The sequence below is a fragment of the Suricata suricatta genome, chromosome 7, assembly GCF_006229205.1.
Source record: "Suricata suricatta isolate VVHF042 chromosome 7, meerkat_22Aug2017_6uvM2_HiC, whole genome shotgun sequence".
Classification (NCBI taxonomy): domain Eukaryota; kingdom Metazoa; phylum Chordata; class Mammalia; order Carnivora; family Herpestidae; genus Suricata; species Suricata suricatta.
This window is the reverse complement of record NC_043706.1, coordinates 66,742,455-66,766,294: the sequence shown is the minus strand read 5'-3', so window position 1 is coordinate 66,766,294 and position 23,840 is coordinate 66,742,455. Positions and strand designations below refer to the sequence as shown.

Sequence of the window (23,840 nt, the reverse complement as noted above, 5' to 3'; positions counted from 1 at the left end):
CTCGGGGCAGCGTGGAGAGAAGAAGCGAGTCAGAGGGAGGAAAGGCAGGAACCAATAAGCAGAGCAGCGCAGAGCGAGCAGCAATATTTCCGAGCATTTATCATTGACATTCCCAAATGAGTGTTTGAGAATTAAATTACCTTGTCATTTCCCTAAGGATTGAGGTCATGAGTAATGGAAGGAGAAACCAAACTCATACCCTTTTTGGAAAACCAACCTGTTACATAAGCAAGTGAAATTTGTATCATGGGTCGTTCTAATTAGATACAGGATTGCTTCATTACTTCTGAAGCTCCCTGTCAAATATATTGGTTCTCACTGAAAACATCAGATGATCATGTTGCCTGGAGTCTCAAGTTCTGAAAAGCTCTCTAAATTATGCTCTCTAAAAAGAATATGCATGCCAGGTCTACTACACAGGCACTCTGATAAAGAATTTTATTTGCTACATAGTACCTTTATTCTTGTACTAGGAGAAATTTTTCTTCCTTTGGAATTATGGATATACAAAAATCTCAAATCCTCCTTTCCAAGACAAATGCTGACATTTATTCACTACTTAGTGAGGCACTATGCTGATGGCTTCATATGCATTATCTCATTGAACTTTCTTGACAACATTTAGATAGTATTACTGTGCTCGTTGTCAGGAGTGTCCCCACCTATACCTCCCAGTGGACCTGGTGCCTAGACGTATTAAATGTTCTAGTCCTTGGAATATACATGCCATCCCCAGCTGCATAGATATGCCACTGTCTCTATTGCTATTGGACCTAGGAATGCCCACTCATCTCTTAAGAAATAGCTCAGCCTGCAGCTTTTCTGCGTGATCCTCCCAGGTGGAACCGATACTGATTCCCTTTGCTCTTACCACCTGTAAAACTGATAAAAAACCTCTGATTTCATTATTAGGTTCCTATGTGTAAATTTTTAAAGGGGATTAACCCCAAGGATGTGGACTATCATTTATTCCTCTTTGTAACTACATGGTGTTAGCATAGGGTCTGACCAATAGAAGATTCTCAATAAATGTTCACTGATTTGTTAAATGGTTATGGTTAATTTCATAGATTTATCTACCTTTGCATTAACATCCAGGGTTATTCTGAGGAATGTCAAGTTTTTTTGTTTCCATATTATTCTGGATTATAAATATGCTTCAGTATTTCTGGGGGGAAATGGCTTTTGCTTGTGCATAAGAAAGAGAAATTGTATCATAGAACAAACTAATAAAAACCACATGCTCTTTTTAGTGGACAGTTAGCTTTCATGATACCACATTTCTCTCATGAAAATTCCAGATTTAAAGTAATTCACATTATCTTACATATTAGCTGTGATATGCTGGGGAAAGCCTGGGACTTAGAACTCAGAGACAGGGGTTTCAGTCATAATCTCTACTGATTGGACCCAGAACACTGGGGGACTCAACAATTTTTAGCATCCTTTTCCCTACAGAGTCATTGTGAGGTTTGAATGGAAAGACTTACTGAGTCACTGTTCCCAATGGGTACCTAGAAGTGCGTCAAACCGTTGGATTCCTGTGCTCATTCAGCTGAGATTCCTGAGTGGGACTCTAACAATAACTAAATATAAAACAGGTGGTGGTGGTAAGTGCTGTGGAGAAAACAGTGGTTCATAGCTGTGTGCCCTCTGTTGGAGTGTCAAGGAGACTCTCACTGCTAAGGGGACATTTGAGAAATGTGAGCGAATGGATCTAACTGGTAAGGGGAAAAGTGCCTCGGACCGAGAGGTTAGAGGTGATCGGTCTCTAACAGTTGCTCTGAATGCCCTGATACTTGAAAGACATGTTAGTGATGACAATGTTCTCAATAGAAACAAAGCTCATACAAAGAGAGACACATTCCCAGATATATGCCCACTTTAGAGCAGACCGTCTGGCTCACCGGGTTGCTTCCACTGAAATTCAAGACATTTGCCTTTTTCCGAAAACATGAGACTATTGCATTGCTAACAAATTTATGTGCTCTCATGTGTACTTTTAAAAAATCATTAATTTAGAACTCTTAAATTTGCTTTCATAGTTACTTAAAGCCCATGCCTTTCTTCTGTAAATATTAGCTAAACTGATCACTGCTTTGTAAATATACAGAAAGAAGCAGTGAGAAAAGTAAATGTACAGGCCGCTAATGTTGAAGTGAACTTTGATACATATAGTTTAGAGAAAAAAAAAAACTTCAAGAGATACATAAAGAGAAATGACTCTTTAACTTAGCAGAATATTGCATTTTTGAATGGGGATAACCTCAGAGTAGCTTTCATACCTTATTGGCCTAAGTTACCAATTTTCCCTTTTCTCCATTCTAGCAGATAAATAAGAAAGTGGAGATTTTCCATTGTAGCAGCACTAGCCACACCGACATTTACTGATTTCCATTAGTTTCTGCGGTGGCTGACATTTCACTTTTCCATGCTGTGTTAATAAATATGGTTAAGTGCTGCCTGCACAGTTTAAAAAAATTTTTTTTTGTATTGAGATCCCTTATTTGTTCTTGACTGTTTTCAACAATTCTTTTGAGTTTCGGTATTTGCATTTTCCTTGTCCTTTGTTTTCTTTTTTGGGAAATGTACAAATAGCACAGCACAAGTCTATTTCCAGGAAACACAAGCATTCTATTCCAGTTTTTGGAGGTTGTAAAAAGAATCCCTTTGTTGCTTTCTCTTTTTAAAGTCCAAGTGAACAATGCTTTGCATATGCTGAAGTCTCAGGATTGCACACCAAAAAGTGAACGATTCATATGGCTCCTGGATTAAATTGGTATGAGCTAACAAACTGTTTTCTGAGGGTCATTTTCCCGACCAGCCCTAGCCAATGGTCAATTTTCCTTAAATCCACAGAAAATAAGAGAAATAACAATGATGAAGTAAAGTTTTCATAAAGTAGCACTAATGAAATCTGAACACTTGATCTAAATCCCAGGTTATGGCTTTTTTGTTTTGTTTGCTTGTTTTTGGTGTTAAATGTTCTTTAATGAGTGATAGAGATAGTGTGTGGTCTTTATGATTATTTTTCTGTCTATAATAATGATTTAATTTTTAAAATAAGAAATAAGTTAACATGGTTTAAAATATTTAAAAAAAGACATTCCATTTGCTACAGTTGCCACTACCTGCATACATCCTTGTATATCACTGTTGATGCTATCCTTGTGGAGTTCATTTGTGGGTAAATAAGCAAAAACATATGTTATCTCTCCTACCCTCTTCCCACAAAACAATAGCATATGATACACGTAGTTCTTCACATTGTTTTTTTCTCTTAAATTTTTTCTGTTTTTTTTTTTTTTTTTAATTTATTTTTTGAGAGACAGAGAGAGCACAAGCAGGGGAGGGTCAGAGAGACAGGGAGACACAGAATCTGAAGCCGACTCCAGACTCTGAGCTAGCTGTCAGCACAGAGCCCCACAGGGGGCTTGAACCCACGAACCATGAGATCATGACCTGAGCCGAAGCCGGACGCTTAACTGACTGAGCCACTCATGTGCCCCCACATTCTTTTCTTTTTTTTTTTTAACTTTTGTTTTGAAATAATTATAAATGCATAGAAAGTGGCCAAAAAATTATATAGGGAGGTCCTGTTTGTTCCCTTCTCCCACTTTTTCTGATGATAACTACAGTATCAAAACCAGGAAACAGGCATTGTTACAATCCACAGAGCATATTCAGATTTTACCAGTTTTACATATCTATATATAAAATTAGTGAAATCTGGCAACCACTAATCTGAGTTTTGTTGTTTAAGAAGTGCTAAATATATATCCAAAATCCTACAGTAAGTATCTTTTGAGATTAGATTTTTTCATTCAGCACAATTCCCTTCAGAATCATCCAAGTTGCTGCATGACTAACTAATTGTTAGTTCCTTTTGATGGTTGAATAGAGGCCGCAATAAGAATGTACCATGCTTTGTTTAACCATTAAACTATCAAAGGACATTTGAGTTGTTGCTAATATCTGCTATTACAAATAAAACTGCTGTGAATGTTTGTGTACAGAGTTTGGTGTTAATGTTACATTTTCATTCCTCTGGGAAAATACCCAAGAATAAAATTGCTAAGTCATAAGGCATATGGATATTTAGGTTTATGAGAAACTGCCAAACTATTTTCCAGTATGACTGTACTATTTTTCATGCCTACTACAGTGTTATTGTCAGCATTTGGTGTACCACTCTATCTGTGAGCTATTCTGATATATGTGTACTAATATCTCATTGTGCTTTTAATTTGAATTTTCCAAATTACCTAGTGATGTTAACGTGATTATTTGTCATTTGTACGTTATCTTTGGTGACATAGTGGTCCATTTCTTTTGCCCATTTAAATATTGTGCTTTTGGGGTTGCCTAGGTGACTCAGTTGGTTAAGTGTCCAACATCGGCTCAGGTCGTGATCTCATGGTTCATGGGTTCGAGCCCATGGTTTGTGAGTTCGAGCACCACATCAGGCTATATGCTGACAGCTCAGAGTCTAGAGCCTACTTTGGATTTTGTGTCTCCCTTTCTCTCTGCCCCTCTCTTGCTCATGCTCTGTCTCTTTCCCTTTCTCTCTCTCTCTCAAAAACAAACATTAAAAAAATCAAATATTGGATTTTTAAATTCTTAAATATTGAGAATTCTTTACATGTTCTAGATGTAAGGAATTTGTCTGATATGTATCTTGCAAATACTTTCTCCCAATCTGTAGCTGGTATTTGTAACCTCTTCATATGGGTTTTCACAGAGTAAAAATTTTCAGTTTTAACTAGGTCCAATTTATCAGTTTTTTCATTCATAGATTGTATTTTTAGTGTCAAGTCTAAAAACTCTTCTATTATTAGGTCTCGAACATTTTCTTCTAATAATTTTTTCTAAAAGTTTTATAGTTTTATGTTTTATATTGAAGTCTCTAACTGAATTTGAGATAATTTTTGCTTAACGTATGCGTTTAGGTTGGGGTTCAAGTTTTTGCCTTTGGATGTCCAATTGTTTCAGCATCAATAGTTGAAAAGTCTGTCCTTTCTGTGTTGAATCATTTGTGTGCCTTTATCAAAAATCAGTTGGCCATAATTTTATGAGGTGGTTTCTGAGTTCTCTATTCTGTTCATTGATATATGTGCTTGACTATTTCTGCATCTGTATAGTAAGCCTTGAATACTGAATATTTATGATAAATATTGTATATTATAGCTTTATACTAAGATTTAGTTTAGGGTATTGTAATTTCTCCCACCTATTCTTCTCTATCAAAATAGTTTTAGCTATTCTAGGTCCTTTGTTTTTACATATACAGTTTAGAATAAGCTTGTCTATGTCTACAAATAACCTTGCAATTTCAATAAGATTTGTATTAAATCTACGGATCAATATAGGGAGAATTTCATCTTTACTATGTTGACTCTCCAGCCCATGAATATGATATATCCCTTAATTTATTTAGACACTCTTTTCTTTCTATCACCAGCATTTTCTAATTTATAGCATATGGGTCTTGTACATGTTTTGTTAGATTTATACCTGAGTACTTCATTTTCTTTGGAATAACTATTGGACATACCTTTTTTTCCCTCTTAGTAATACAGCATAAGAAACTTAATATAGTTTATAGAAAGAAAGATTCTGTATTTCTTTTTATAACTTCATAATATTATATCATGGATGAATACCACACTTTAATTAGCTAATAGTCTACAAATGGGTACTTAAATTTCTTATTTATTGCCATTGTAATTAAAAAATAATAAGATATATAACTGTGGTACACTTATATGTATCTGTGTGATACATACCCAGAAGTGAGATTACTGAATCAAAGGTGTTTTGATACGTTTGGAATATTGCCCTCCCCAGAGTTTGTGCTTCTATCAGCAATGCATGAGTGCAGCTGTTTCCCCACAGCCTCACCCACCAAGTTCGATGTCAGACTTTCTGATCCTCTCATATAGTGTGTTTCATTTATTTTATGATAAGTAAATTTAAGCAAGTTTTCATTTGGTTAGGGTCTATTTGCACTTGTTTACTTGCTTTCGCTGGTGTGTGGAGGGTTTGCTGTTTCATGTTTTCTTACCCATTTTCCTATTGGGTTATCAGATTTTTCTTGGGAATTTGTAGAAATCTCATGGTATTTTAGGGGATTTAACCCTTTGTCTATGTCAGGAGTTCTCAATATTTTTCATTGTGTCATTTGCCTTTTACTTTGTTCATGGTTCTCTATGATGTGGTATAACAAGATGACAGTGAACCATTTTGTACATGTCCACCATATCTGTAAGATAAATTCCCCGAGGTCAAAATTTGTACACATCTGTAACACTGTTCTCCAGACATATTCATTATGATATGTTGCTTTTCTCTAAACTGTTTTGTAATTTAATACAACCTCAATGGGCTCCTTTTTAACTGGACAAGCTAAAGTTAATTTGGCAATTAAACAAAATGGAATAGGCTTAAAATTCTCCAAAATAATAACAGTCTGAGGAGACTGTTCTCCCAGACATGAAAACATAGTAAAAGTCCTGTATAATTATAACAGGATGATCCTGGCAAATTAATAACAGACAAAGCAATGAAATAGAACAGAAAATTCACTTAGGCATCCAACTACATATAGAAAATTGATTTATGATGTAGCTTAAATCCAGATTTGCTTTATCTGATTCCGGCATGCAGGAATCTCAGAATAGCAGCTACAGTATTGCTACAAATGATACAGTTACTAAAGCAGTTATGTTATTGTTGTTGTTGACTATATGCAACTAGCATTTTAAATTCACTTGTGTTGTCCCTCCCAGGTGATTGTACCAGCATCTGGATGATAAATAAGTTTGTTTCACTTTATCTTAAATTCTAAGCTTTATCTTTTATTTTGAGATAATTTTAGGCTCATAGAAGAGTTGCAAATATAACATGGAGAGTTCCAGTATATCCGTCACCAGCTCGCACCTAACGTTAACATGTTAAAAAGCCATAGAACATTTACTAAAACTAAGAAATTGCCCTCAGTCAAATACTACTAACTAAAGCATGGAACTTATTCAGATTTTGCAAATGTTGGCATTAATATTCTTTTTCAGTTTCAAGAATCTATACAGAATCCTTCTTGTTATTCAGTTTTCATGTTTCATAGTCTTCTCCCATCTGTAATGTGCCCTCAGTCTTTCCTTGTCTTTCATGACCTTGACACTTTTGAAGAATATTGGCCAATTATTTTATAGCACGCCCTTCAGTGTGGGTTTTTAGATGTTTTTTTCTTGATTAGCTTGAGGCTATACATTTTGAGGATGGATACCACAGAGGTGATATGATCACATGTCCTTCTCTAAGCATCCTGTCAATATGTGTTACAAGTGATGTTAACCTTTATTACTTTACTAACATGGCATCTTCTAGGATTCTTTATTGCAAAGCTACTTTTTCCTTTGTAATTACTAAATATTTAGGGGGAGGAGACCTTGAGACTATGGCAATATTCTGCTTCTGCTTAAACTCTGTACACTAATTTTAGCCTCAGTTGGTGAATTTTACCTGCAGTGACTACTACTGTGATTTTATATTGATCATTTTCTATTTCCCGCATTCTTTCCACATTTATTAATTGGAATTCTTCTGTGAAGAAGAAATGTTACATTTGGTCATTCATTCAATCATTCATTCATTCATTCAGATATTTACTTTTAGCTTGGTGCATAGTATAGATTCATGGATGTTTATTTCAGTCTTTGGATTATAGAATAACTATTGTTATTTTTTTGGGCACAAATTATTCCAACTTTGCCCATCCAAAGCTCTTTCATGCTAATTCTTATGCTTTTTTTAGTATTTTTTCTTTTTTAAAAACATTTTTTTATATTTTATGTGCTCACTTCAGCAGCACATATACTAAACATTTTTAAAATTTTCTGGCATCATGAGATGTTCCAGGTTCAACTTACACATTCTCAGCCTCAGGCTAAAATCAACTACTTTTCTAAGAAACCCTGCTTTCTTTCATTGGAGAATGGTATTAGAAATTGAGATTGGGTGTGAGCAGCCTGGTTGCTCTTCTGATGTCATGGAACTAGGAAATAAATACACACAGAAGTTTAAAATGCATCTATATTTATTTCTGCATCGATTTATTAGAAAATGCATTTAAAACATTTGTCCATACTGATATCTGACTTCAACCCAGCACCATAGAGTTTAGTCTATGCTATTTCCTTACTTTTAACTTCTTTCTCCATTATCAAGAACCTTGCTTCTCATTATCTACAATGTATTTACTTCTTTATTCAACTTTAGTATACAAGTGTGTTCAGGATTGGTACCCCATACTCCTTCTATTCAACATTATATAGACTTGTTTTGCCCCAGATCTTAGAACAAAGTATTAAGAGTTTCATTGTAAAAGATGTTCACTAGGGCACCTGGGTAGCTCAGTTGGTTAAGCAACTGACTTAGGCTTAGGTCATGATCTTGAGGTTCACGAATTTGAGCCCCTCATGGGGCTCTGCGCTGACAGCTCAGAGCCTGGAGACTGCTTCAGATTCTGTGTCTCCCCCTCTCGCTATGCCTCGGGAAGATAGGCATGAACCAGAAGTTATGAGTCCTATGTAAACAATGCAAATTTATAATGAAAGGAAACCATTGTCTAGTTGTCTTTCAAAAACCTTATAGGGAATGGATTATTTTTATGTGAGAGTTCTACAAATATTATGAGATCAGACAAAAAATCACTATCATCTTCCCTTCTTTTATTTGTGAGAAATACAAGTCATCTTTACAGATTCTTGCAAAAATTTTCTGTGGCTCCTAGATGATTATAACTCTACTTACTGTATTTACATGGTACTCAATGGATCCTAACAGCATAAATCTTATATAAAGATTTTCTTAAGTTATGTATACCTGAAACAATAGTTTTGGAAATAAACAGAAAGAAAATCTGTAAAATAAATGACAATAGTGCTTTACTACTTACTATTCATGCAGCTTATAGAAAATGATTGAAAATAAGATCAGCAGTTTCCTGGAAGTTGGCACTGAAGAAATTTGTCTCATTTCCCTTCCCGCTACGCACAGACACTCATTGTCTACTATTCAACACTGTACACTAGCTTGGCTACAAGAAAGGACCATAGAGTTGTAATTTTTTCCATATTTGAAATATTTAGTTCTTTGTAATTTTAATACTTAATATATAATATACATTTTTATATTAAATGTATTTACTATACTGTATTGTATATTGGCTATATAGCATATATTTGTATATATTAAATATATACTGAATATATATAACATTAATATATATCAAATACATATTATTCCTGTTTTCTTGTACTCTAAATACAGGTATTTTCTCTGCACTGGTAATCCAGTGCAGGCTGAAGCAAACATTTTTGTATGCTTTTAGGTTACAAAGGGGTCTTCTACATAAGCCTTATTTATATTTTAATTATAAAAGGACATTTGAAATTTATTACAGTTTTCTGAAGGAACACTGTGTAGTTTCCCACAAATAACTGGAAAAGAAGTCCAGCTATAATGCTTTATTAAACTTCACAGAACCTCCTACTTTCATATTAAATATGTATTTTTATTTTTCTATGTCTTAACAAATTCACAGACCAATATTTCTCTTTGAAATTAAAGAAAATTTTACTTACAAACCTCAAATAAATGTCAAAAATGAAAATATGAGAACCCTAATTTTATGGACTTTAAGTGGATAGATTTGAGCTATAAATCTTATGACAGTGAAATGTATTTGTGACAGTATATTTTCTAAGATGTTTTATATAGTTTTACTTTTCTTCTATAATAATCTCATTTATGCAGAAATAAAACATGGTAATTAAAACAAAAATGTCTTGGATATAAAGCATCATTAAATCATAATTCTAGAAAAATAATTTTGAAAAGAATTCTAATTAAAATAAAATACAGTAATTGAATAATATAAGTTAAATTAAATTAATATGTCTAATTTTGGATGTTAATCTCTGAGGTCTAGTGATATATTTTAAATTGTGAATCTTAATGACAGCTGAGTGAAATTATAAAGGAGTCAAGATACTAATACAATTCTGCACAAAAGTAGAAAAAGCCCCAGTATAGGTGTACCATGTCTTCAGGAGAAGTCTCTTTATTCCCATAGAAATGATGAACAATCTAGTAGTAGAAGTAAGAGGAAAGAAATACTGGATTTTATCCTGAGCTGAAAGTAAGTATAAGGGCTTCTAGAGGTGTTAGGGACATCTTTCAATGTTTTGAATATCACACAAGAAATAAAGAAGCAAGGGAGGAGGTTAATGAAGGGTAAATGATTTCATCTAAGTTCAAAGTCCTGAAGATATAACAGTTTTGAGTTGTTGTAGGGGTATGACAAGGAAGTTGACGTGTGAAGTGTGGTAAAAATAAGTCATTGATGAAGGTACCAACAATGTAAAGCTAGGACTTTTAAGAAGTTCCTCAGGAATATAGTTATGAGTAAGAAAAAACCCCAAAATTCAAATACCATGTTCAACAACACCATCGCATCCCATCACCGTCACCACAACCACAGACAAAAAGAACACATTCTTTGCTATTTGTATAAATCACTGAAGAATTTAGCCAAGGGTCTTGAAGACTGGAGCATGAATTAGAAAATGAAGAGAGTAGATTATTTAAGTTATATAAATTTCAAAAGGAAAAGTAACTGAATGATGGTGGCAACAACATTCTGAGAGTAAAGAAGGCTGTGTGCCAGTCCATTTGCGAGAAATTTTGTGTTATCAGGTTTCAGATGAAGGAAAAAAAGTGGAAAGAGTGTTTGAAAAGAAGGTTGAATATCTTCATGGGGCAAAAGGAAAGACTAGGCAAGAAACATCTAGAGAGGAGTTAGCCTGAAATTGACTAAGATAGAAATAACGGAAGAAGTAATCATGGTGAAGGATTTGGAAGGACATATTTATTGGAGGGACATGAAAGCAAGACTGGAGGAGAATATTAAATAGGATACCCACCTGGAATATCATACAAAACTACAGAAGATCATTTTTATTTGACAATCAAATAATGAAAGTATTCAAATAATGGAATTCTTCTCAAAGAGCTTTTTATGGTTGTCCATTAACAAAAGAAGTAATATCAAAGTACTGTTGGAAAAATCATTTGCTGAAATATTTGAGACTTACATGACACTGGGTCCCAAACCTTTGTGGTAACTAGTTTGCCCAAATTATGAGATATGGAATGGAAGTGTGCCATTTAACAAATTTAACATCATGGTAGTCTAGTTGGTCATATTTGAGAAATAATGGTTCCCAGTTGTTATATTTTTGGCAGGTAAAAAATGTTTCAATACATTGTATTACTATTAGGCAAACATTTATTATGTATCTAATTTCTTATTACTCTATAAAAGATAGAAAAACCAAAAGCAAAAATCTGGGACACGGCAGGGCTATATTAAGTGGTAGAAAGGATATGAGAGATTATACAATAAATTTACCTCCAATTGTAAAATGAGCAACAGTAATATTCTTTCAGGAGCCATAACTCTTTTTTGAATCAAATAATCACTTATATAGCATCTTTCAGGGCCCGATTATTTTTCCCCAAACAAATAGAATATTAATGGAATACAAAGAGCACAAAACATGAATAAAGACATTATTTTTCTAATTTTAGCAATATGTTTCCCCTGGATATAGTTACCTTTACTCAGATTTTTTTTTTGTCATTTTATTAAGAACTTTGTTGCCTCTACTCCCGTTTTAGAAAGACTGACAGTAAACTATAAAAACTGTGTCAGTTAGCAATACAAGGGAAAGAATTTTGTTTTGCTTGATGTAAAATTTTAATGAGTTGGAGAAGCAATTTTAATTGTTGTGTTAAATTCTTTTGATTGTTCATGTCTATACAATGACTAGAGAGTGTATGAAAAGTTTTAAGATTGAAAAATAATTATTTTTAAAGAAGAAATAGCAATTTGAAAAACTTTAACCTATACCCTACTACCTCTTATCTTTTTAATATATTTTACAGTTGTAGGGATTTTAAATTCTAAAAAGAGTGGCAAGATAGATATAATTAAACAGAATAGTAAATCTTTGTATTTTGTTTATAGAATTTTTTAAAGACTTCAGTAAACATTCATATGTGTTGTCTTCCTGAGGTGTATGCCTGTTAGCAAGTACCTCCCACCATGCTCTGCTTGCACCATGAGCTGTCATTATCTTGAATGATTTTGATCCATTCCTTCTTGCATATGTGTGCATATGTGTGTGTGCTTGCATGTGTGTGTGTATGTAAGCACTGTTTCATGTCTGATTCCTTAATGAAAAATTTGAGAAATAAAAGGTGAATAACAGCCAATATGCAGCCCAAAGGGAAAATGTTATCCAACTTAGAAAATGCTTTATTTCTTTAAGATGCACAGTACTCACTAAATTATAGTCTATTCACAACTTTTTTGCTAGACTGAGGAAAAAAAGAGAATTCTCAAGTAAAATCAGAAATGAAAGAAGAGACATTACAGGTGATATCACAGAAATACATAGTATCATAAGAAACTACTATGAACAATTATATGCCAACAAAAAAATTGGATAATCTAGAAATGGACATATTTCTAGAAACATAAAAATTTACTAAAATTGAATAATGAAATAGAAAATTTGAAACAGACTGGTTATCAGTAAGCAAATCAAAAACCTCCCAACAAAGAAGAGCTGAGGACCAGATGGTTTTATTAGTGAGTGCTGCTACACGTTTAAAGAAGAATTAACACCAGTCCTTCCCGAATTCTTCTGGTAATTAAAGAGTACTCCAAACTCATTTACAAGGCCAGCATTACCCTGGTACCAAAGCCAGAAGGACAGTACAAGAAAATAAAACTACAGAACAGCATTTTTAAGAGATATGGGTACAGAAGTTTTCAACAAAACATTACCAAACCTAATTCAACGGCACATTAAAGGAATCACACACCATTTCAAGTGGGATGTACCTTTGAAATGCCAGATTCAATGAATGCAAGTCAATACATGTGATCCACATGTTAATAAAATGAAGGACAAAAATCATCTCGATAAATACAGAAAAAGTATTTGACAAAATACAGCATCTAAACGCCCTCAACAAGTTGATTATAGAAGAAACATATCCCACATAATAATGATAATATACAACAAATCCACAGCTCACATCACATTTCATGGTGAATGGTTAAAATATTTTCTTCCAAGATCAGGGACAAGGACAGGGTCCTGCTCTCACCAGTTCTCTTCAATAGGGTCCTGGAAATCCTTGCTGCAACAGTCAGGCAAGAAAAAGAAAAGACATCTAAATAAGAAAGGAAGAAGTAGGGGCACCTGGGGGACTCAGTCCTTTAAGCAGCCAACTCTTGATTTCAGCTCAGGTCATGATTTCACCCCATGTTGGGCTCCACCCTGGTAGTATGGAGCCTGTTTGGATAGCTTTCTCTCTGCCTCTCCCCTACTTTTTCTCTGCTCTTTAAAGTTTATAAGTAAATAAGCTTAAGAAAAAAACTTTAAAAAAAGAAAGGAAGAAGTAATATTGTCTTTATTTGTAGATGATATCATATTATGTATAGAAATCCTAAAGACTCCACTAAAGAGCTCTAGTCAATCAATGAATTTAGCAAAGTTGCAGGATATCCAGCCAACGTACAGAAATCAGTTGTATTTCTACATACTGACAACAAAATATATGAAAAAGGAATTAACAATTCCCATTTACAATAGCATTAAAAACAATATAATACTTAGGACTAAATTCAACCAGGGAAGGTTTTGTATGCTGAAAACTATAAGACTTTGTTGAAAGAAATTGAGTAAGACACAAACAAATAGAAAAACATGATATATTCATGAACTGGAAGAATTAATACTATTAAAATGTCCATACTTTCCAAGCCATCTATAGATTTAATGCAGTCTGTATCAAAATTCCAATGGCATTTTTCACAGAAAGAGAAAACAATCCTAAAACTAATATGCATCCACAGAAGACCCTGAATAGTCAAAGTAATCCTAAGATAGAAGAACAAGTTAAAGGCATTACATTTTCATTTCAAGTCATACTACAAAGCTATAGTAATCCTTTGTGCCCCAAGGAACTATGCAAGTAAAAAATGGGCAGAGAAACAGATATTTTTCCAAAGAAGACATCTAAATGACCAACAGTACATGAAAAGTTGTTCAATATTACAAATCAGCAGTAAAATGCACATAAAAACCACAATGAAATGCCATCCCCCCCCCCCGTTCAAATGACTATTATCAAGGGGCGCCTGGGTGGATCTGTCAGTTAAGCATCTGACTTCAACTCAGGTCATGATCTCATGATTCAATTTCTGGGTTTGAGCCCCATATTGGTCTCTGTGCTAACAGCTGGGAGCCTGGAGCCTGCTTCAGATTCTGTGTCTTCGTCTCTCTCTGCCCCTCCCCCACTGATGCTCGCTCGCTCTCTCTCTCTCTCTCTCTCTCAAATAAACATTAAATTTTTTTTCAGCTTTATTAAAATGACTATTAAGAAAACAAAAAACCAAAAACCAACCAAAAAAACTCCCAAAAAACAAAAAACAAAAAAAACCCAAGAGATAACAAGTGTTGGTGAGGGTGTGGAGAAAAGAGAGCCCCAAGGATTGCTGCTGGAAATGAAAATTGGTTCAACCACTTGGGGAAACAGTATAGATCTTTCTCAAAAAGTTTAAAGTAGAATCCTTGTTTGTTCCAGCATTCCCATTTCTGAGTATATATCCTAAGAAAATGAAAGCAGGATATCAAAAAGATATCTATGTCCCCATATTTATTACAGAATTATTAACAGTAGCCAAAATATGGTAACAACTTAAGGGTCTATCAATAGATGAATGGATAAAGAGGATATATGATAGAATATTATTCAGCCATGAGAAGGAAGGAAATTCTGCTATTTGTGATAGCATGTATGAACCTTGGAGGGGTTTTATAAAGAAAAATAAGTGATACAGAGAGAGGTGAATACTGTGTGATATCTCTTACATGGAAATCTAAAAAAGCTAAACTTCCAGAAACATAAAATGGAATAGTGGTTACCAGTGGCTGGTAGGGGCTAGAGGAACTGGGGAGACATTGGTCCAAGGGTATATTTACAGTTATAAGATGTGTAAGTTTAGGGATCTAATGTGCAACATTGTGATTATAGTTAACAATATTGTTTTATATAACTGAAAGTTGCTAAGGTACTAGTCTTAAATACTCTTAACCACAAATGAGAAAGAAAACTATTTGATGTGATAGAGGCTACAGTGGTAATCATATTGTAATATATATGTATGTTAAATCCACATGTCATACACCTTAAATTTACCCAATGGTAATGTTGATTATCTCTTTTTAAAATGGTCATGGAGGAGGGCACTTGTGGGGAAGAGCACCGGGTGTTATATGGAAACCAATTTGACAATTAACTATTAAAAAAATAAACACATGCAAAAAATTATTATTTTTATTTTTCTGTTTCAAGGTTTTATTTAAATTCTAGTTAGTTGACATATAGTGTAATATTAGTTTCAGGAGTAGAATTGAGTGATTCATCACTTACATATGACACCCAGTGCCTGTCACATGTGCCCTCCTTAATACCTGCCTATTACATCTCAGTAAACACACACACAAATTTACTTAGAATACTTATCTAAGTTGAGTACGTTTGGATGGCATTTTGAAACTCATTAGCATTTTCTACTTAAGAATCATTAAGTACAGCATCCCATTAGTTTAAATATGTATGTACATATGTATGCTTTATTTATTTTATGTTTATACAGGAAACATTCTAGAAAAGGGTGGCATAGTATGCATTCCACACACTTGAAAAACTTATTTCACTTACCTCACTAGTTCAGACAAGGAGTTAAGTCTGTGTACTTCAGTCAAAGGTAGGACACCACTAGTTTCCAAACTCTATGGAAAATGTTCTAAGAAAAATAATAATAGTGGTCAACAAATTTGCAAGCACCATGATGAATTACATTTATTCTGTTCTCATTATCCTGGGGAAAACAGTAAAAGTGGAAGCCATGAAAAATGAGACTCTTTGTTAGAAAGCACAGCTCCAAGTTTATCCTAATGTCTATGCTGTGGGTTGGTAGGCCAAAAATAATCAGATATTTTACATTTCTCGTGAAAGATGGAACTCAAGACTGCTTTGTGAAATTTATTTTTATACATTGAGAAATAATTCAAACCTTAAAAATGAAAACATTCTGTGGGCTGAATACGATATAGTCTGCCAAACAAAACATGTTAGCCAGTTTATAAAATTTACAGCATCTAATCTATTCCATTACATTACTGTGATGGCCATATTTAAATAATACTTACTTCTAGGCTTTGATTCAAGAGGTAATAATAATAAGCAAATGTTTATAAATTGGTTATTCTATACCAGGCACTGTGCTAAATACCTTATCCCATTATCCCATTTAATCTTTACAACTACACAACTATCATTAACTTTGCTTCAGTGAGAAATTGAAGATTGGAGTTAAATAATACACCCAGCTTCACCAGACCAGAAAAGGAAGCTAAGTAAAGCATCCAACACATCAAGGACAACTCAGTAGCAGCAATCATTATGATTACTTGTAACTGAGTATCCCTGGTCCCAGGGCTATTAAGTATCTTTTCCCAAAGTTGCCCAGATGGTTGGTACTAGATAATACTGTATTTCTTGCCCTGCAAACTAGGCTTTTCTCATCAAGCAAAATTGCCTTGAGTTTTAAAGTGTTTTTTCTTTAAGTTCAATACTTTTAGTGAGTTTTATCAAAAGCAATAAGGAATTTCTTTTTGACTCCCTCTGTTTTCATGCAGTCAATCTGTCAGCAGTGTATGAAGCAATTGTATTCCAGGAAAGTGGTTGGAAGACATTCTACAGTCATATTCTCAGGAAATCCTTTCTTTTTTAATGTTTTTTTTTTTTTTTTGAGAGAGAGAGAGACAGAGACTGAGAGAGAGAGAGGGGAGGAGTAGGGGGCAGAGAGAGAGAGGGAGACACAGAATATGAAGCAGGCTCCAGGCTCTGAGCTGTCACCACAGAGCCCTACACAGGCCTGGAACTCAGCAGACCGCGAGATCATGACCTGTGCTGAAATCGGACACTCAACCAACTGAGTCACCCAGGCACCCCCTCAGGGAATCCTTTTTTAAAAACAGTTTCATGAACACATATTGCTTTTCTCATATATTTCCTAAATTTTATGCTTAAGCATCAAAAAAGAAACTCATTAGGCATTTTTTTCTTGTTCTTTGAAGATTTAAGAGAAAATATGGGATCACTCATGTATTGCCCCAAATACTTCACAAAATTTAGAGAACCTTGAGAATTTATCTTTATGGCGTCATAAAGGAACATCACTCCTTTACCGGAGAATGGCTCCCCAAGTATCAGAATCTCTTAGTCACAAAAATGTCAGGAATCATGATTTTCTTGAAGTTAAATACCACCTACTTCAGTCATTTTTTTTTCTTGAGTGTTTCTGTCTCTAAAAATGTTAAGAAAAGAGATAGCTCCTGATTCTGTCTCTAAAAATGTTAAGGAAAGAGATAGCTCCTGAGGCTACACATTGTACATTGGGCTCAAGTTGTAGTATTCACCCAGAGGCTCTGGTCTTTTAACTTGGTTATTCCAGAGGCCACATGTGGGAATCAGACTTAATAGAGTGAAAACTGGAACTCTACGCTATGTTGGCACACCGTTCTTTTTATTTTTTTTTAATTAACGTTTATTCAATTTTGAGAGAGGGAGAGACAGAGCATGAGCAGGGGAGGAGCAGAAAGAGAGGGAGACACAGAATCCAAAGCAGTCTCCAAAGCTGTGCTGACAGCTCAGAGCCCTACACGAAGCTCGAATTCACCAACTGTGAGATCATGACCTGAGCTGAAGTCAGATGCTTAACTGACTGAGCCACCCAGGCATCCTGGCACACAGTTCTTGAGTGTGAGATTTCCTGTCATTCATTTTTACCAGTGTTTACATGGCATTTACAGTTGCCCTGTAAGGTGCCAGGTATCAAGTCCTGAATGAGGCTCACATTTTCTGCTGTTGTTGTTGCTGATATTGTTAATACTTTAGCTTATATTGCTATTCATAATTACAAGTATAATTACTTTTTGCAAAACACCTAATTTTTAAAATGAAGGCAGGGGTGCCTGGGTGACTCTGTTGGTTAAGTGTCCAACTTCCTCTCAGGTCATGATCTCACAGTTTGTGGGTTCCAGCCCTGCGTCGGCTCTGTGCTGACAGCTCAGAGCCTGGAGCCTGCTTCAGATTCTGTGTCTCCCTCTCTCTCTGACACCTAAAATGAAGGCATGTACTTTCTGGCTGTAAAGCATAAGCTATATAAAAATGGTTACCTTTTATTTTATAATTTGTCATATAAATTCTTCCAAGAATTGTTTGAAGAGACACACCTTCCATTTTAACATGTTTATATACCATTATCAATTTATATTTTTAAATTTATTTATTTAAAAATTTTTTAAATGTTTATTTTTGGGAGAGAGAGAGATGGAGCATGAGTGGGGGAGTGGCAGAGAGAGAGGGAGACACAGAGTCTGAAGCAGGCTCCAGGCTCCCCACTGTCAGCACAAAGCCCAAGGTGGGGCTTGAACTTGTGAACTGTGAGATCATGCTCTGAGCCTGGATGCCTAACTGACTTAGCCACCTAGGCACCCCAATTTATGTTTGTTTTAAATGTTTATTTATTTATTTTGAGAGAGAGAGAGAGAGAGAGAGAGAGCGAGCTCACACAACACGAGCAGGGGAGGGGCAGAGAAATGGAGAGGGAGAGTCCTAAGCAGGTTCTGCACTGTTAACATAGAGCCCAATGCAGGGCTCAGTCTCACCAACTGTGAGATCATAACCTGAGACAAAATCAGGAGTTGGACACTTAACCAACTGAGCCACGCAGGTGCCCCCATTTTTATGCTTCTAAAAATGAACTGTCTTTGTAGATGCGAATATGCATCTTTGAATACTATTCTGCCTAATACATACGATCAATGAGAATTATACCTTCTTTAACAAAAATAGGGCAGAATTATCTACTAGAGCCATCACTGCCAATAAATCTTAGATAAGAAACATGACCCCACTTGAATACAAGCCTTACTTGTTGAGTTATTTGAAACAGTTTTTTATGAAACACAGTCCTTAGGTTTGACACTTGGGTGACCCAATTAATTGTCTTCAGTTAAAATGTTACAGATTTCAGTCTTAATTTAGGTAAAATAGAAGTAATCATTGGCAAATAGAATTGAGTAAAATCAGTAGAATTGATGAAATCTACCAACAATTTGTACCTTAAACTCATGGAGTTATTGAATCTGAGTGTTGAAGTGGCCTTCAGAAGTAATCTGACTCAATCTCCTACTTCTCTGGGAATCTCTGTTAATATCCCTGGCTAATGCTTACCCAGTCACTTCTCAGGGAAAGCATGCCTGATTTTGAGATGTTACAGCCGTTCAGAACTCTTACTAATAATTGAATCTGATGGTGTGTCTCCTTTAACTATGTCCTTATGGGTTAATCTCCTCCAGAATTTTCTCCCTCATTTACATGAATGGCCTTCAAGTATTTAGACAATTTGTATGCTTTCCCATGGATTTCTCTTATTTTCACTAATTCTCTCAACCATTGCCTGAATGATACAGTTCAAGACCTATTTCCATTTGGCTCACATTATGCTAAAGCACATTAGAATTTATTAATATATATCTCTAAATAAAGTGCCAAAAGTGTTCACCACATTCCGCAAGTGCTCTGACCAGCAGAGCCTACAACACTGTCCCTTCGTGTCATCTAACCATATGCTTCTGTCATCGTATCTGGAGTATGTGCTTTCATTTGGCAGTTACCATTTGATTTATTCATAGAAAATCTCAGGACAGTATTATCCTTTTTAAATAATAAAATGTGTTTGACCATATACGCATCTGTCTGGCCTTACTGTCAGAAAGCTTTAAGTTTAATTGTAAATTCCTGTGTTTGGCACATTTGTTGGCTTCTTTTGCTTGGTTTTTATTTTTCATCTATTTCACATCTGTGTCCTTTCTGAAAAGATATTCATGAAGAGTAAAATAATTTATGAAACATGGCGTGCTTTAGAGGTAATTGGCTCATCAACTTGAACTGGCTTATTCATAAGTGAATTATTTATGGATAGAAACTAATTAATTTAAATGATCAGTGAATTAATTAAGCAATTATTCAACTCAATTACAATTTTTGAGTGACCACTGTGTTCAAGGTATTTGTGATAAAGAAGAAAGAGACAAGATTTCTCCATTGAGCTGTTCTTCTATAGAACTTATAAACAACTGAGGAGAAAAAATATATAAGCACAGGTTTATAGTACAATGTGAAAGGGTATCCATTCACCCATCCACTTACCAGTCATACTCTGGGACAGTTAAGTACCTACTGGAAATATCCTTCCTATATTCTTACATAACTTGGGATTTAGTTCCTTAATACTAATCTTTTTTTCTAATTTTCTAGCATGGAGACTTTTCTCCTTGATAAATAAATTAAAAATAAAATGGGAATTGAATAATATTAATTTAGCTTTCTAGAATTTTCAAATGTTTTAATATTTTCTTATGATCTTTCTTTTGTTGATTTCTCCTTTGATTCCATTTTGGTAAATAAACACACATGGCTTATATAATGTCCAAGGTTTTTGGTTTTACTTGGTAGCTAGGATAGGGAAAATTACAACTACTTTATCATCTCAAAAGCATAAATCCTGGTATTAGTTTCCTATATAACATCTATTTCCTCCTTGTTACTAAGTTAAAAATACTTACCTTCCTAGATGCCTTTAGGGATGGCTATGTGTTCAAATTTTGGTCCATAATAAAACAGCTGAAGTCTACTGGGTAGGACTTTTGGAAAAGCTATTGTCCTTCTCACAAAAGCAGACACCTTAACCTTTCTACCCTTCTTTCTGGTTAACTTGTGTACGTGGTACCTGGAGATATAACAGCCATCTTGTACCCAAGAGAGCAAAACTACCCACTGAGACGGGTGGAGAAAGAAGCTAAACAGAACTTGAATTCTTCATCAACTCCTTGAGCAGCTGCACCAGCCTTAAAATTCCTACTAAGGAGTTATTATGGGGGGAAAAAGATAGGTTTAAGCTATGCTAGTTGACTCCGTTATGTGCACAAAACATAATTCTAACAAGTTATTCATTCTATTTTATTTTTCACTCAATTTGGAATAAGCTTTTACTTCACTTTCAAAATTCAATTCAAGGCAAGTTCCACTACAATGACTTCCATGGTCCTACCTTAAAACAGAAGCCCTGCTCAGCTGCCTTCTCACCAAATACCACTTTCTTTCATAATTTCTCTAACTGCATTGTTTTTTAAATTTATGATCCTTTCTTCACTAAATGATTTGTTGAGAAAAAGAATTATGCCTTTTATTTGGTCCCTTACCTTTTTTTTTTCTATGTAGTTCCAGGAATATAAGCAGATACCTGAAGTGGAACCAAGGACTCACACAGTAGTAAACACAAAGTAAAGCAATGATCTTGGCTTGAGCTCTCTGGTTCAGTGGTCTGGCAGAGTGTCACATACAGGTTCAGGAATTGCAAACAATTGTTTTTTTGCTGTCATTTTGAGCACAGTAGAATAACGTTAGGGGAATGGAAAAAGTGAGCACCATTTCTTACCATGTTCTCTTTCATACCTGCAGTATGGTCTCCCCCTACGCCTGTGTTAGATGCCACAGAGATCACTCACCAATTGGCCCAGGACTGAATGAACAAGAAGGAGCCAATCACTGTTCTCCAGGTACAGCCAGACTTGCCTGCAATGCAGTACCTGGGGCTCTAGCACAGGAATCTGGCTCTGGTGGTAGCAGCTGGAGAGGGTAATAGGACCTCCTACTGAATGAGGGAAGTTGAGTGAATGGATGGATGGGATGCAGCAGTCCCGTGTGGAGACCAGGATGATAATGATAAATTCAGACAGATGCTTTTGACATCTACCTCTCAAACTTCTCTCCCGTGGGAGCCAGGGCTTCAAGGAACAAGGCTCCTGGTTTCTTTTTCTTTCGACCATTTTCTCTACTCTTTCCATTCTCACTCCTTGTGCTGCTGCTTCTGTTTCTTCTTGTTCTTCTTCACTGCCTTGCTGCCTTGCCTTCTTGCTTGTATCACTCTCAGTGTCTGAACTGTCATTAGGATGATTTCTTTTCTATGTTTCTTTTTCTTCTTTTCCTGCAGCTATAGGAATTCATCCCTGTTACTCTCCAAACTGAGGACAGGTCTCACGAGTGAAGGAAACTAAGGGGCTTCTTTCTTTTTCTAGAAGAATTCCTCATGGGGTCAGACTTCTCAAATTCTGCTGACTTTGCCTCTTTCTTCTCCTCTTTCTCAACAGGTATCAGAGAATATTTAGCCCCTCCTGATTGCATAAGCCAGTTCTTTGCAAAGTGGTATTTGTTGCCACATTTCTTGCAAGTGGTGTTCAGGACAGCCTTGAGGGTGTTCTGTCCCATGGAATCATGGAAAGGCCGCCTCTGCCTCTCTCCTTGCTCAGTGATAGCATTGCTGGGGTTGAGGTCTTTCTCAGTCCCTTGGTTGACAACTTTCATGGAAAGGGATACTTTTATTCTATCATTTTCCATCTCTCAGCCAATAAGCTTCATCCAAACCTTTTCTCTGACATCTACTATCTCAGAGGGCTAGAGATATGTGACATGATGACATGATGGGCAGGATAGGATGACATGTGAGTTTGATGGAACAGACCTTGCTTCCTACAGTGTGGGATTTTGAGAAAGGCTTCATAGTCTGTTGCCATAGCAACCTCTCCTTGTAGAATACTGTGGAGAGCAGGCAAGTTCTCCATGGTCTCGGGTCCTCCTGAATTAATCTTTAATGTTCTGTGGCTTCATTTTTCTTCTGCTAAAAGTAATTCAAGTGTCTCAGTGTCAGCTTCCAGTCTTTTGGCCACAATATTTCATGAAAGACCAAAACCCAAGCCTTATTTGACACTTTTGTTTGGCAATTTGGCAGTACTCAATAAATGTTTGTTAAAGAGACAGATGAACAAAGTTTTCTAAGCAGCATTTCTTTCATTGAAGTTTGTTGTTGTTGTTTGTAACTCTTTTCTAAGTAACCAGCTTTATGGAATATGGTGTTGGCACATCTACTTTTTCTTAGCACTACTGGAAATAGCTGAGACATTGGACAGGAATTATTGCCAGAGTTATATTAAATACATTTAATTAAAGTAAAATAACATCAATTCATCTGTTCTTTATGAAATTGGCAAGCCAACTTTCTCTATGGTGCCAAATTTTGGATATATATGTATTTTGTATCTGAAAAGTAGTTTGCAGGGTCTAAGGAGTTGGAGGAGCTTCCTGTACAGATTTGAGTGGTGTTTTTGCTCCCTAAAGTTCTCATGCGATAGATGGAATTGTTCTTCTGGGATCCATCTTGGAATCACTATATACTTGCTGTTTGGCTGCCTGTACATGCTAGGATGCCTTTATGACTATCCCAAACCCTCACTGATTTTGCTGAGAAGGAGTAAACTACTTTTCCTTTTGTCTAGAGTCATCATCTTTTCTCTCCACTACTGGAGTCTAGTTTTCATCTTCCTCCTTTTTTTTTCCCTGTGATGATCTTTTATTTTTTATTTTTTTCCATAATATTTTATTGTCAAATTGTTTTCCATACAACACCCAGTGCTCTTCCCCATAAGTGTCCTCCTCCATCACCACCACCTCTTTTCCTCCCTCCCCATTCCCCTTCAACTCTCAGTTCATTTTCAGCATTCAATAGTCTC

General features: G+C 35.4%; 1 pseudogene; it reads right to left on the bottom strand.

Annotated features, from left to right (window-relative positions):
- Positions 1-22,123: 22,123 nt before the first annotated feature.
- Positions 22,124-22,834, bottom strand: LOC115297086 (annotated as a pseudogene).
- Positions 22,835-23,840: the final 1,006 nt, after the last annotated feature.